General features: G+C 43.3%; 1 long non-coding RNA gene and 1 pseudogene across 1 annotated transcript; both read right to left on the minus strand.

Annotated features, from left to right (window-relative positions):
- Positions 1–710: 710 nt before the first annotated feature.
- LOC136461284 (uncharacterized) lies at positions 711–4659 on the minus strand (annotated as a pseudogene).
- Positions 4660–10217: 5558 nt separating this feature from the next.
- Positions 10218–12142, minus strand: LOC136459722 (uncharacterized). The gene is made up of 5 exons (XR_010760254.1): positions 11897–12142; positions 11573–11642; positions 10777–10838; positions 10534–10643; positions 10218–10452 (listed from the first exon to the last, which is right to left on the minus strand). It is a non-coding gene; the product is annotated as an uncharacterized lncRNA (long non-coding RNA).
- Between the last annotated feature and the right edge of the window lie 1088 nt (positions 12143–13230).

Here is a 13230-nt window from a genome sequence, read left to right on the forward strand (position 1 = left end):
ATATGATCAGTACATCACAATTACAATAGAAAGTTTTTCTCACACTCACAAACTCTGAGGTCTAAGCTACTTATACCAGCAAATCTTACACACGATACCTGGCTAAACAACCGCCTAAGACACAGATACAATGGAGTAGAAAGCAACCGTCAAGCGACGTCGTGTCGTGGGCGCGCTCACCGCGTGCACAGCAACTGCCTGAGTTCAAACCTGTAGCTTCCCGCCTTCGGCTTGGTCAGACTCTGACACTTCCATGCTATGACAGAATTACACCAACATACTCCCCCCTAATTCTGACATGCACTGAGGTCACGAACGCCAAGTAAGTTCCTCATCATTGCCAACTTCACTGCTGGCAGCGCCTTAGTCAGAGCATCTGCCTTCTGTTCCTTGGTGCTCACCCTCTTCACCTGAAACTGACATCTCTCAACACATTCTCTAATGAAATGGTATTTTGTATCAATGTGTTTACTACGCCCATGGAACATAGGATTCTTCATTAGAGCAATTACTGAGTTGTTGTCAACATACAACTTTATTGTCTGTGGTGGCAACCTAGTGATCTCGGCCAGCAGACTTCTCAGCCACAAACCCTACATAGCTGCTGCAGTAGCTGCCATGAACTCAGCTTCACATGAAGATAAAGCTACTGTTTTCTCCTTGTAAGAATTCCAAGTGATCAAACTCTCAATGAGATAGAAAACCATCCCTCATGTACTTCTTCTCCCAACAATATCCCCTGCATGATCACTGTTTGAATAGCCCACTAGCACCTCCTGCTTACCTTCATGAGTATACACCAAACCATAGTTAACAGTTCCCTTCAAGTATCTTAGAATCTGTTTGACTGCTCTTTGATGCATCAATGTTGACTTCTCCATAAATCTACTAGCCATACCCACTAAAAAAGACAGATCAGGTCTTGTATGCAGCAGATATCTGAGACAACCAATGACTTTTCTATACTCAGTTGAGTCCACAGACACACCTTGCTTGTCTTCATCAAGTTTCACCCCAGGGCTCATTGGAAGTTTTGTTGAATTGCAATCTGCCATTCCAAACTGTGCTAGTACTTTCTTGGCATAGCTAGACTGTTTGATTGTGATATGATCTTTCTGCTGTTCCACCTCTATCCCAAGGTAAAAGGACAACAGCCCCAAGTCACTCATATCAAATTCATATGTCATTTGTTTCTTGAACAGATCAATTTCACCTGGATTTTCTCCTGTAACAATCAAATCATCAACATATACCCCAAGTACCACTGCACTATTTCCAGTACCCCTCTTATACACAGCTGCTTCACTTGGACACTTCTTAAATCCAAGTTTCTTTAGGCTTTTGTCCAACCTGATATTCTAGGCCCTTGGAGCTTGTCTCAACCCATAAAGAGCTTTACTGAGTTTGAGTACCATCTTCTCTTTTCCCTTCTGCACATAGCCTTCTGGTTGACTTACATAGACCTCCTCTTCAAGTTCTCCATTCAAAAATGCAGATTTGACATCTAAATGGTGAACTTGCCAACCCCTATTTGCAGCAAGTGCCAGCAGCAACCTTATTATATTAAGCCTGGCCACTAGAGCAAATACCTCATCAAAGTCCACTCCATGCTTCTGCACATATCCCTTAGCAACCAATCTAGCTTTGTGCTTAATCATATCTCCCACTGAATTTCTTTTTAGCTTATAAACCCATTTAAGTCTAATAGGCTTATGACCAGATGGTAATTCTGCAAGTTCCCATGTCCCATTTCACTGTCCATAGCAGCCACCCACTCCATAGTTTCAGCAGCTTCTTGGTATGTGGATGGATCTTCCATCATTGCAAGCAATACACTGAATTCTGAGTCTGATGTCAAATCAACTTCGCTGGTTTCATCATAGACTTCATTTAAGTTTTTGAACCTCAAAGGTTCCTCATCATAGTCACTACCATTTCCTGGATCCTCAGGTTGTTGATCCCAACCTGCTCCATGTGCAAAATTTCCAGAATTCACTTCTTCTGTCTCTATTGTCGGTTCTGGAACAGTAACTGAATGCTCTTCAGATCCTGTACTAACTGAACCTGACTCTTGGACATCTTCTCCTCCACTTGTTGATCCAACTACACTTGTTGACCCAACAAGAGAGCCATGCTGAGAGTTCTCACCCCAATCATTTTCATCAGCAAATCCCACATTATGAGTAATGAAATGATCTTGCTTTTCTACTGTAAAATCTGCTTCTTTAGAAAACTCATTGCTTGACTTCCAATTCCAGCTCTTAGATCCTCAAAAATAACATCTCTGCTCACCACAAGTTTGTTAGTCTGAGGATTAAACATCCTATGAGCTTTACTCCCCTCCTCAACTCCAAAGTAGACCATTGGAGTGCTTCTGTCTTCCTATTTTCTCAGGTGTGGCATTGTGTTTTTCACATGACCCACACTGCCAAACACCTTCAAATGACCAAGATGAGGTTTTCTACCATTCCAAACCTCATAGGGAGTTTGAGTTCCCAAAGCCTTAGTTGGCAACCTATTCAACAAGTATACTGAATGTCTGACAGCTTCTCCCCAAAACCTTCCTGGCACTCTCATGCTCTTTAACAGTGATCTAGACATCTCCATCACAGTTCTATTTTTCCTCTCTACTACTCCATTCTGTTGTGGTGTATATGGAGCTGTGAACTGCCTTTTAATCCCTAGCCTGTTCACATATATCTCTGAAAGAAATAGCTAAGAACTCCCCACCTCTGTCTGATCTTAGAATTTTGATTTTCTGTTCTAAATCATTCTCTGCTACTGTCTTAAACTTAGCAAATGCACAACTAGCTTCATCTTTGGACTTAAGCATAAAGACAGACATCATTCTAGAACAGTCATCAACAATGAGCATGAAATACTTGTTACCTCCTGCAGTTGCAGGTGAGATAGGTCCACATAAATCAATGTGGAGCAACTCCAAAGGCTTGCTTGCACGCCACTGTGCCATCCTAGGGAATGCCATGCGTGTTTGCTTCCCTGCCAAACATGCCTGACAGACTTCATCAGTGTGATCAATCATAGGAACACCTCCCACCATGGATCTTTCTGACAACAGCTTCAGCGACCGAAAGCTTGCATGACCAAGCCTGCCATGCCATAGCCAGGCTTCTTCAGACACCCTTGCCATCAAGCACACTGGTTCTGAACTTCTCAACTCTGCTTGGTATAGTCGATTTGCAGTTCGACTAACCCTCAACACAAGCTTCTGTCTTACTTTGTCATACACCTCCAACCAATTGTCATCCATGATCACCTTGTGCCCGGCTTCAGTAAGCTGCCCCAGACTGATCAAATTGCTTCTCAGCCTTGGGATGTAGTACACATTATGCAACAACCACTGATCCCCATTTCTGCACTGAAACAAGCAGTGTTCCCCTTCCCTTGATCTCCACTGCAGATCCATCACCAAATCTGACCTTGCCAACCACTCCCTTGTCAAGATCTTGAAATTTGCCTGCATCACCTGACATGTGATTGCTGGCTCCATTGTCCAGATACCAGACATTTCCTGTCTTCTTCTCTCCACCAGTCAGATGTAGCTCGGGCATCACCTGCCTTTCATCTAGGTACACAGCAGAGTGCTGCATCCCCATGATCACCCTTGGCGCGAACTCGAGCGACTCCGGCACCTCCGTGACCAGCGAGCATCAGCGCCGGCTCGACGTTCTCCACTCGAGCATGATGAGCTTCATCTCCCTTCTTCTCATCTCCACCTGGACAACGATTGGCGTAGTGACCAGTCTTGTGACATTTGAAACACTTGATGTGGCTCTTGTCACGCTTGGCCCCGCCTTCCTTGTTGGACGCATCCCCAGCGCCCGCCGCGGCCACGGCCTTGCCCACCGCGCCCTCGGCCTCGGCCACGACTCCCCCCGTCCTGCGCTCTCCCCTTCCCCGAGGACTCCCCGCCTGACTTCTTGTGTCGCGCCTCCCACTCAGCCTGCGTGAGTAACAGCTGCCCGCCGTCACCCCTGGATCCACCCGCTCCCCGCTGGATCCGCTCCTCGTAGGCCTTCAGACGACCAACTGCCTCCTCAAAAGGCAATTTCTTCTAGATCGAAGAACTGCTCTATCCCGGCGACAACTGTAATGAAGCGATCCGGGACAGTGTCAAAGAGTTTCTTCACCATCGCCGTATCATCCAGAGTTCCACCCAGGTTCCCATACTTCACCGACATCGCCGAAATCTTGCTTGCATACTGATCAACTCCTTCATCATCCTTCATGCGCAGTGCATCGAACTCACACTTCAAAGTCTGCAACCTTGCCTCCTTCACACGATCCGCGCCAACGAACCGCTCCTTGAGACACTCCCAGACCTCCTTCCCCGTCTTCTTCTTCGCCACTTGCATGAGCAAATCATCAGGTAGGCACTGAAGGAGATGAGCCCTCGCCTTCCTGTCCTTGGCAGTTTTTGCCACAGCCGCCGCCTGGTCCTCTGCTGCTCGCATCTGCCTCCTCCGATGGCTCTACTACCTCCCACACACCTTGATCCTCCATAATTGCTTGCACTCGGATGCTCCAGCTCGTGTAGTTGACGCCCGTAAGCTGCGGATATGCATACCGCTCACCGCCGCCACCGCCACCACCTCCGCCGCCGGAACCACCGCCGCCAGAGCGATTTGATTCGCTCATACTCATAGATTATGGTGGATCAGGCTATGATTACGGCTCTGATACCAAATGTTGGTTTAGAAACACACAAATCACAGGCCTGTATGCAAATTGGCTAGCCTAGAATCAAGAAGAACAAGTATGAACTCGCGATAGCACTGGAACGCAGAAATGACGAACTGGCAACTGTCAGAGGACAGTGCTATTTTCCACGGATTAATATGATCAGTACATCACAATTACAATAGAAGTTTTTCTCACACTCACAAACTCTGAGGTCTAAGCTACTTATACCAGCAACTCTTACACACGATACCTGGCTAAACAACTGCCTAAGACACAGATACAATGGAGTAGAAAGCAACCGTCAAGCGACGTCGTGTCATGGGCGCGCTCACCGCGTGCACAGCAACTGCCTGAGTTCAAACCTGTAGCTTCCCGCCTTCGGCTTGGTCAGACTCTGACACTTCCATGCTATGACAGAATTACACCAACACTGTCGTGACTCGTGAGTCGTGACGTGCTCCACGATGCGCGGCGCGGGTCGCATTCGCCGGGACCATAGGGACGCGACGCGGGAGACGGTGGCCACTTGGTTGGATAACGAACGAACTAGCAGATAAGTACGCATGGCAGCACCGTCTGCCCGTCGTCGTCGTCGTCAAGGCCACACGTCGGGGGGCACAGGGCGCGGCGGCGCAGCGGGATCGGTGGATCCGACCATGCCGGTGCAGTGGTGCGCCACGCGTCACGAGGGGAGTGGGTGGCGTGCTGGCGCGGGGACGCCGGGGAGCCCGCGTGGAGGCATCCACCGCCTCCCAGGGAGTCGCTGTCCTGGATCGTCTGCGACGACCTCAGCTTAGGCGTGAGAGCAAGAGAAACGGGTGGGTTGGTGATGAGCTAATCATGAAGCAGCAGGACCATCAGCTCCCTATTTATTTTTATTTATTGATTGACATACTGTATACGGAGTATATATATATTATGGAACATGAAAAGAGAGGCTTTCTGGAAAGGTGGCTGCAGAATTATGCATGCCGTGAGCAGGAGTCGACAGGGATCATCTCATCCACCATCCATGCACTGGAGTCTTCACCGCGTAAGAAACCACGTGATCGTTTCTAGCGGTGCAAATTAGGTTTGCTAGTACTATTCCTAGTGTGTGTTTCCAGCGACTTTGATCGATTAAGGGCGCGTTTAGATCCAAAAAATTTTGGGTTTTGGCTACTGTAGCACTTTCGTTTGTATTTGGTAATTAATGTCTAATTATCGACTAATTAGGTTTAAAAGTTTCGTCTCGCGATTTCTCATCCATCTGTGTAATTATTTTTTTTTTCGTCTACATTTAGTACTACATGCATGTGCCGCAAGATTTAATGTGACGGGTACCGCGCAAAAATTTTTGGGAACTAAGGGGCCTAAGGCTCCGTGTTTATTCAAGGAAAAAAAGAGCACATGATTTTGGATGTGTACTGGGTGAAGAACTGCTCACCTTTCCATCTAATAAAAGCATATCATTCTAGATACGTCAAACTGAGGTTCTGTTTAGTTCGTGAAATGAAAATTTTTGGATATCACATCGGATGTTTCGGGAATGTCGAAAGGGGTTTTCGGATACTAATAAAAAAACTAATTATATAGCTCGTCTGGAAACTGCGAGACGAATTTATTAAGCCTAATTAATCCATCATTAGCGCATGTTAGTACTGTAGTATTTATGGTTAATTAACCATGGACTAATTAGTCTTAAAACATTCGTCTCGCGATTTTCAATCAAACTGTGCAATTAGTTTTTTTCGTCTATATTTAATACTCCATGCATGTGCCGCAAGATTCGATGTGATATTTTGAAGTGAAAATTTTTTGGAACTAAACCCGGCCTGAATCAGTAGTACTCCCTACTTCTTGTAATATAGGAGTAAGTGATCTAAGGTTTGAAATTTGTATCTGAGTTACCCAACCCCTCTCTCTCTCTCTCACGTACTCCTTTCCTAAAAAACTACTCGCTTTATCTGGTAACTAGGAAAAGAAATAACTAGACAACTCCCTCCATCCTAACTAGTGAGGGGCAAGGCCGTCTTTTGTTGGACCCCTTTATTTTGATTGAAAATCACTTGAAACCATTATATTAAAGGACTGACGGAGTAGCAATTTATGATTACTAGTCCATAGTAAAATTTGTGTTCGCACGGCTAACAATTTCAAGAGATGTAACAATTTTATAGGAAACATGAGTGTTTATACAAGTTCGGGGATAAATTTAAGATCGAAATACTTGGATTGCTAGTCTATCACAATAGTTAGAGTCTTCTTTCTTCACTTTCCCTCTTTTTTATTAATTTAAATGTAGTTACATGGGGAAGTTATTTAGTTTTTTTAGTAATTGCAGACATGGGTTATTTAAATGCAAGTTTAACGTGATGTTATAAGTTTTTTCTATGGGGATGGATATTGGCAATCCATAACAAAACTATATGCTAATGTTATTTATTAGATCCATTTGTTTTTTGTGGGGTTTTCATGGACTTTAATTTGTTTACACTACTCGTGAAAATTAACACCTCCAACTATTGACCGCAATACGTCAACAAAATGTTTAAGTTGGTGTACTTTGTTTGAGACTTCTCCTAGACTAAAGGTTTAAACAGCCTGTTTGTTTCGGCTGAATTGGCTTATAAGCCATGGCTGAAAGTACTGCTTGCTGGTTTGGTGTGAGAGAAAAATACTATTTTAAGCCGTGGATTATAAGCCAGATACGAGCAAATAAGCCAAAACGAACAGGCTAAAAGTTGAAAATCCATCATCTAACTAAACTATTTAATTTCCACCGGCCTTTTGTGCATACCTTCTCCACGACTAAAAGCTTAAAGGTAGTACTAGTATAATAGTAATTAAGAAAGAAAAGCATGCGTAAGGATGGTTGGGGTTATTTTTCTATATCAATGAAAAATATTAATAGTATTATGTCTCCAAATAGATTTACTATGAGAATATTTTGCAAGATTGTGGTAAGCATGATAATTGTTTATTGGTGCTGTAAATGTTAGTACTTTTGATTTTGTAGATTTGATTTGATCCAACTTGAAATTCACTAAATCTTAAACGAGATGAACAACTTTTTAGGATGGTGGATTGGGTGTGGGTGTGGGCGTGGGTGTGTGTGTGTGTGTGTGGGGGGGGGGGGGGGGGGTGTTAGTATTCAACTTGCAGCAGCTTGTGCATTGTACTTGAACATACTACGGCCTGTTCGCTTGGAGGAATTACGAAGAAATCTGAAAAAATCTAGATGAATTTATGAGAGAAAAATATTGTTCCGAATGAAAAAAAAACAAAAAGAAGCGGATCTAAACCGGGATTAAGGAACGTGTGCAACGGACGTACTAGCATGGAGCATGGTGATGGCCGCGTGTGTAGCGGGTTTGCTTTTGTTCTGCTTCTGCTTTGCATCGTCCTCCAGCTCTCCGTACTTCCCCGGCAACCTTATCCACCAAAAAGCCGGATTCCAGAGTTGCATGCATCCACATCCACCCACCTGTCGCCGACCTACTAGTGGTACTGTAGTACTCTAGTAGCAGCAGCAGCAGCAGCTAGATACGATCGCCACGGCCGTCGGCGTAAGCATGCGCAAGAGAGGCCAGCGAGGTCCCGCTTCCCTCCGATAGTCCGATCGACGGCGCCGCCGCCCAACGGCCGGACCGTGGCTTCCCGCCGCCGCTGCCATATGCATCATCGTCTGCCGCTGCTGCCGGCCGGGACACACCGCCGCCGCCATGCATCATCGTCTGGCGCTCACACCGTGCTGTGCCTGTGCATGCATGACGCGTCACGTAACGCCTGCACGGAACGATGACGGCCGTGCGCCGGAGGCCCAGGAAGGAGAGGAGAATGCATTGCCTTGCCCATGCGGAAGGAAAGGAAAGGACTTTTCGCCGGCCATCGTCGGGCACGGCAGCACGCACGCAGAGGACCACCCTTTAGCAACGCTATATAAGTGTTGTAGTGGTCTTTACCGACGCATATGATATGCGTTGCTAGATGTGACGTTGCTAGAGTCTATAGCAACAGATATATATGTGTTGATAACATGTACCATTAAGTGTTGCTAGTCAGCAACGGAAATCTCCTATTGTTACCAACACTTGTATGTGTTGGTGCTTACAATAAGGAAAATGTTTTCACACTATTTATTAGATGAGTTAAATGCACCGTAGGTCTATTAGCTTGTGGTGGTGTGTCATCTAGATCTATCAACTTTCAAACTATATTTTTGAGTCCATTAATTTTTGGTGGTGTATCATTCAGGTCCATCAACTTTCAAATTGTATTTTTTGGGTCCATTAACTTTTGATGGTGTATCATCCAGGTCTCTAAACTTTTTAACTGGTTCACCATAGGTCCATACCCCTTCGTTTAGTGAATAGATCTGACATGACACGCTAAATAAGCAGCCACCGTGGAGTAGGTGATGAGTCCATAGCTCCTCAAGATGTTCATGGAGACTCATCTAGCAATAATTCAAATGTAGCAGCTGGTAATTCGTTAATATCCTCTAGTCTTAAATTTAGGACTATTATTTTTAAAGATAAATATATTGTGGATATGGAGAAATTTATAACTGTTGGACTGTCATCAAAGATATTTTATAGAGGTGCCTTATTATTGCGTGGAAAGGAAGAGAAAATAAAGCCAACAAAATACATCAGTACTAATTCTAAAGAGGTGGAGATCATCAATGAAATTTTCCCAACGTGATTAGCATCCTTACTGTAGTATTTTTATTATTTCCATGCATTAGTTTCCTATCCAGTTGTGATACACGATCTTTTATCTAGCATCTAGCTTTTAGTGTCTACGTGCACATGTGTATGTGAATCAAATCGGTGGCTGCGTTTGGACGTGCCATGCATGTTAGCCGAATCAGGGACTTAGAGTCAATCGGTTCTAGTTGGGTTGGTGGAGTCCGAGTTTTGTTTGTATCAGGTGGCCTGCGTGTCTATTCCTGTGGCCTTCGGCCTTTGTACAAAGTAGATTAGACTGGATTTTTTTGTGGAGTTTATTCCCCGTCGAGCCATCGCTCGAGAAACCCTAGATGGTGATCCCATCAGGTTCTTCGTATTGAAGATTATCTCCGAATGGTGATCTCGTCCTGTACTCCACGGTGGCTGCTTTTTTGGCGTGCCATATCAGATCTATTCGCTAAACGAAGGGGTATGGACCTACGGTGAACCAGTTAAAAAGTTTAGGGACCCAAAAATACAATTTAAAAGTTGATAGACCTGGATGACACACCATCAAAAGTTAATGGACCAAAAAATATAGTTTGAAAGTTGGTGGACCTGAATGACACACCACCAAAAATTAATGGACCAAAAAATACAGTTTAAAAGCTGATGGACCTGTATGACACACCACCTAAAGTTAACAGACCTACTGTGCATTTCACTCTTATTAGATGTTTCACATATCATTATTTATTACTTTTGTGTACGGATGACAAAATAACTTTGATTTTTCACATATAAGAAATACACAGGAGTAACACATCAGAAGAGGAACACATCGTAATAGCCCTTGAAAAATGTTATTTCACTGATAAAATAATCGTACCATGTGTATACACATTTTCTGACCACAGTGAACTAAGTTGGAATTATCTAAATGGAGTGTACAACACATAAGGACCATTGAAATAAACATGTCTGACAGTGTAATCTTCTCTCCCAAAGGCTCATTTATCTAGCTAGTTACTTCTTTGATTTCTTCACTTTTCATCTCCATCCTTTCGTCTATGCAAGAATTGATCATCTCCAACAGCTGGAATGTTAATATAAATGTTTTAATTATATAAAGATAATCAGAATAAGTTAGTAAAGTAACTCTGAGTTAGGTGCATACATATACTCCAATTTCGCAGTAGAACATTTCCATGTACCTTCAGATAAATCTTCTGCTAATAAGAAATTGCAATCCGGAGTCCGGCCCTTAGTCAATGCATTGCTGATGGCCTAAACAAATTGATTACTCATAAATGTCAAGAAGTCTAGAAGAAGATATCATCCTACAAAATTCATTGACTAAACAATTGTTTTTCTGCAAAAAGTTTAAATAATCACTAGAATGGTTATCATACAAACTAACCTATATTGTAGTCCCATAGTATAACTACATGTGACCCTGTACCTTCACGATCTTCTTAACATCTTGTATGCAAAGGAAAATAGGTAAATCTTTCAATGCACGATGCACACCAAATTATATAAGAAAAATTTGCAATTCGCAAACAGATTTAGCTTAAGCTCATTTCACTTCAAAATAAGTGAACAACAAATTTATTCCCTAGTATTTTATTAAGCACATGCTGAGAAAGGTAGTGTGCTACCAGATGGGACAGATCCTTTGCAGACTTTCACCCCCTAAAAAAATATGTTTAAAACAACACGTCATTCCAAATACCTAGGATTATGATTGTTGATCTCCAAGATTAATACTGTGTTAGTTTCATATGCTATGATACATGATAATTGAAATATGAGCTCTCGTAGATTAATACGTTATCTAGAAGGCAGATTAAATTGGGTACCGGTCTGTCAGTATATATTCATATATATAGATCCAATCAGACAATGCAAAAATTGCAGACAGGTGTATGTACTGGGAAAAGGGAGGCTAATCTGGCTAGACATTAATTTCTTAAAAACTTAATTATTCCAAATACCCAGGTTTAGAAGATATATGCTTTTTCTGCACTGGTTAAAGGAAATGAAGATATCTCTATATCAAAGCACTAACAATAATCACACAGAAATAAAAGCGATACATGAACAATCAGTCTAGAGAAGAATAGATTTTAGGGGAAGGAAAACTTATTGGATAAAGATGAATTGCAGACTTGCTCAATTTCTTTCCATCTGGAATGTATAGAGGTGTAACTTACCAAAATGTTCGTACTGATATCCAGTTATAGGTAGTGGAGCTTCTCATCAGCTACCCCATCGTGACTTCCCCTGTAATAATAAGATGCTTTCAATTACCACACCTGCATAATCTTTTTTTTTCTTGAACGAACCAATCACTTAGGATTGGAACAGAAATATGGGATTAGAAAGAGTTTAATGGGAATTTCAGCGGAGGGAGTGAAGCAACACTAACTAGATCCAATCAGAACGGCACAGCAGAGACTAGAGGTGATTAGGGACCTGGACATCAGAAGAGATGGCGAACACGGACTAGTTGAGACCTGATGGTGTCCAGCACTCACCTCCGCCGCATCGGTTGCCGCTTGGACCCTCTGATTTGTGGCAACTCCCGATTATACTTGTCTACGCTGGACCATCCACGGCTACGGCGGCGAACTCACGGTGTCGCGGCCTCCTACCGAGCTTGTATAGGATCACCTTGTATAGGATCAACACCGCCACCTGATTGTCAAGTTGGTCCCTTCCTCTCCACACGCTCGATGGAGATCGGATCTAGAGCAGGAGAGATGGGTTGGACGTGGAAGAAAGCTAAGGGTTATCTAAGAAAACATGGTGATAAGGACTCGGGAGCGGAGGTTACGGTCAGTGGAGAGGTGGGAATGGAGCTGCAACGTATTTCGGTACCGTTGCTTGACATCCGATGCAAGACACGGGTTTGTGTTGTAGTGGAAAAGCAGCTGCTGCACTGCACTGCAGTGTACAGTGCACACACATGTCGTCCTGGTGCGCTTAAAAAGAGAAAACGACCGCTCCACGCGGCCGCAGCATGGTGTCATCCTCATCCCTGGTCTGGTCGTCTGGAGCCCAACATACACATCACACATGCGGCCATGCCGTGCCACGCCCGGCCCCTCCTTTCTCGTCGCTTTCGCCAAATTACCGTCCTACCCCTTCTCTGTTCTAAAAATGAGTCACATTCGCTTCGCTAAAAAAACAAGTCGAAATAATGTTCCGGCTGATTCGCTGTGAAAGAAAACCACTGTCCCAGCTAAAAAAAACAAGCTGAAAAGTACGGATTATAAAAAAAACGAATATGGCCTATGGGTTACATGCCACTTTAAGTACTTCACATTTGACCAAGTTTCTAATAAATAATATTCATATTTATAGCTCTAAATTAATTTATTATAAAAATACATTTCGTAATTAATCTAATTATATCTATTTTATATTATAAATATTTGTATATTTTTATTTATATTTGGTCAAAGGTGATATATTAAAATAGGATACTGTTCTAAAATTGTATTTTTTTGGGATGGAGGGAGAAAGTTATAAGGTTGTCAAAATTGATCGACAAGAGCAGACAGAGCACTGTGGTCTCGGGCGGGATACTCCCTTCTTTTGCGACTCGTCGCCTTGTCAAGCAAGGACAAACCCAGGCTCCGTTCGGCTTAGGCCCTTATTAGTTTCCAAAAATTTTTGCGCAGTATCCGTCACATCGAATCTTACGGTATATGTATGGAGTACTAAATATAGACGGAAAAAAAAAACTAATTGCACAGTTGGGTGAGAAATCGCGAGACGAAACTTTCGAACCTAATTAGTCCATAATTAGACACTAATTACCAAATACAAACAAACGGGCTACAGTACCCAAAACCAAAAAATTTTG

Source organism: Miscanthus floridulus, chromosome 6 (genome assembly GCF_019320115.1).
Source record: "Miscanthus floridulus cultivar M001 chromosome 6, ASM1932011v1, whole genome shotgun sequence".
Classification (NCBI taxonomy): Eukaryota; Viridiplantae; Streptophyta; class Magnoliopsida; order Poales; family Poaceae; genus Miscanthus; species Miscanthus floridulus.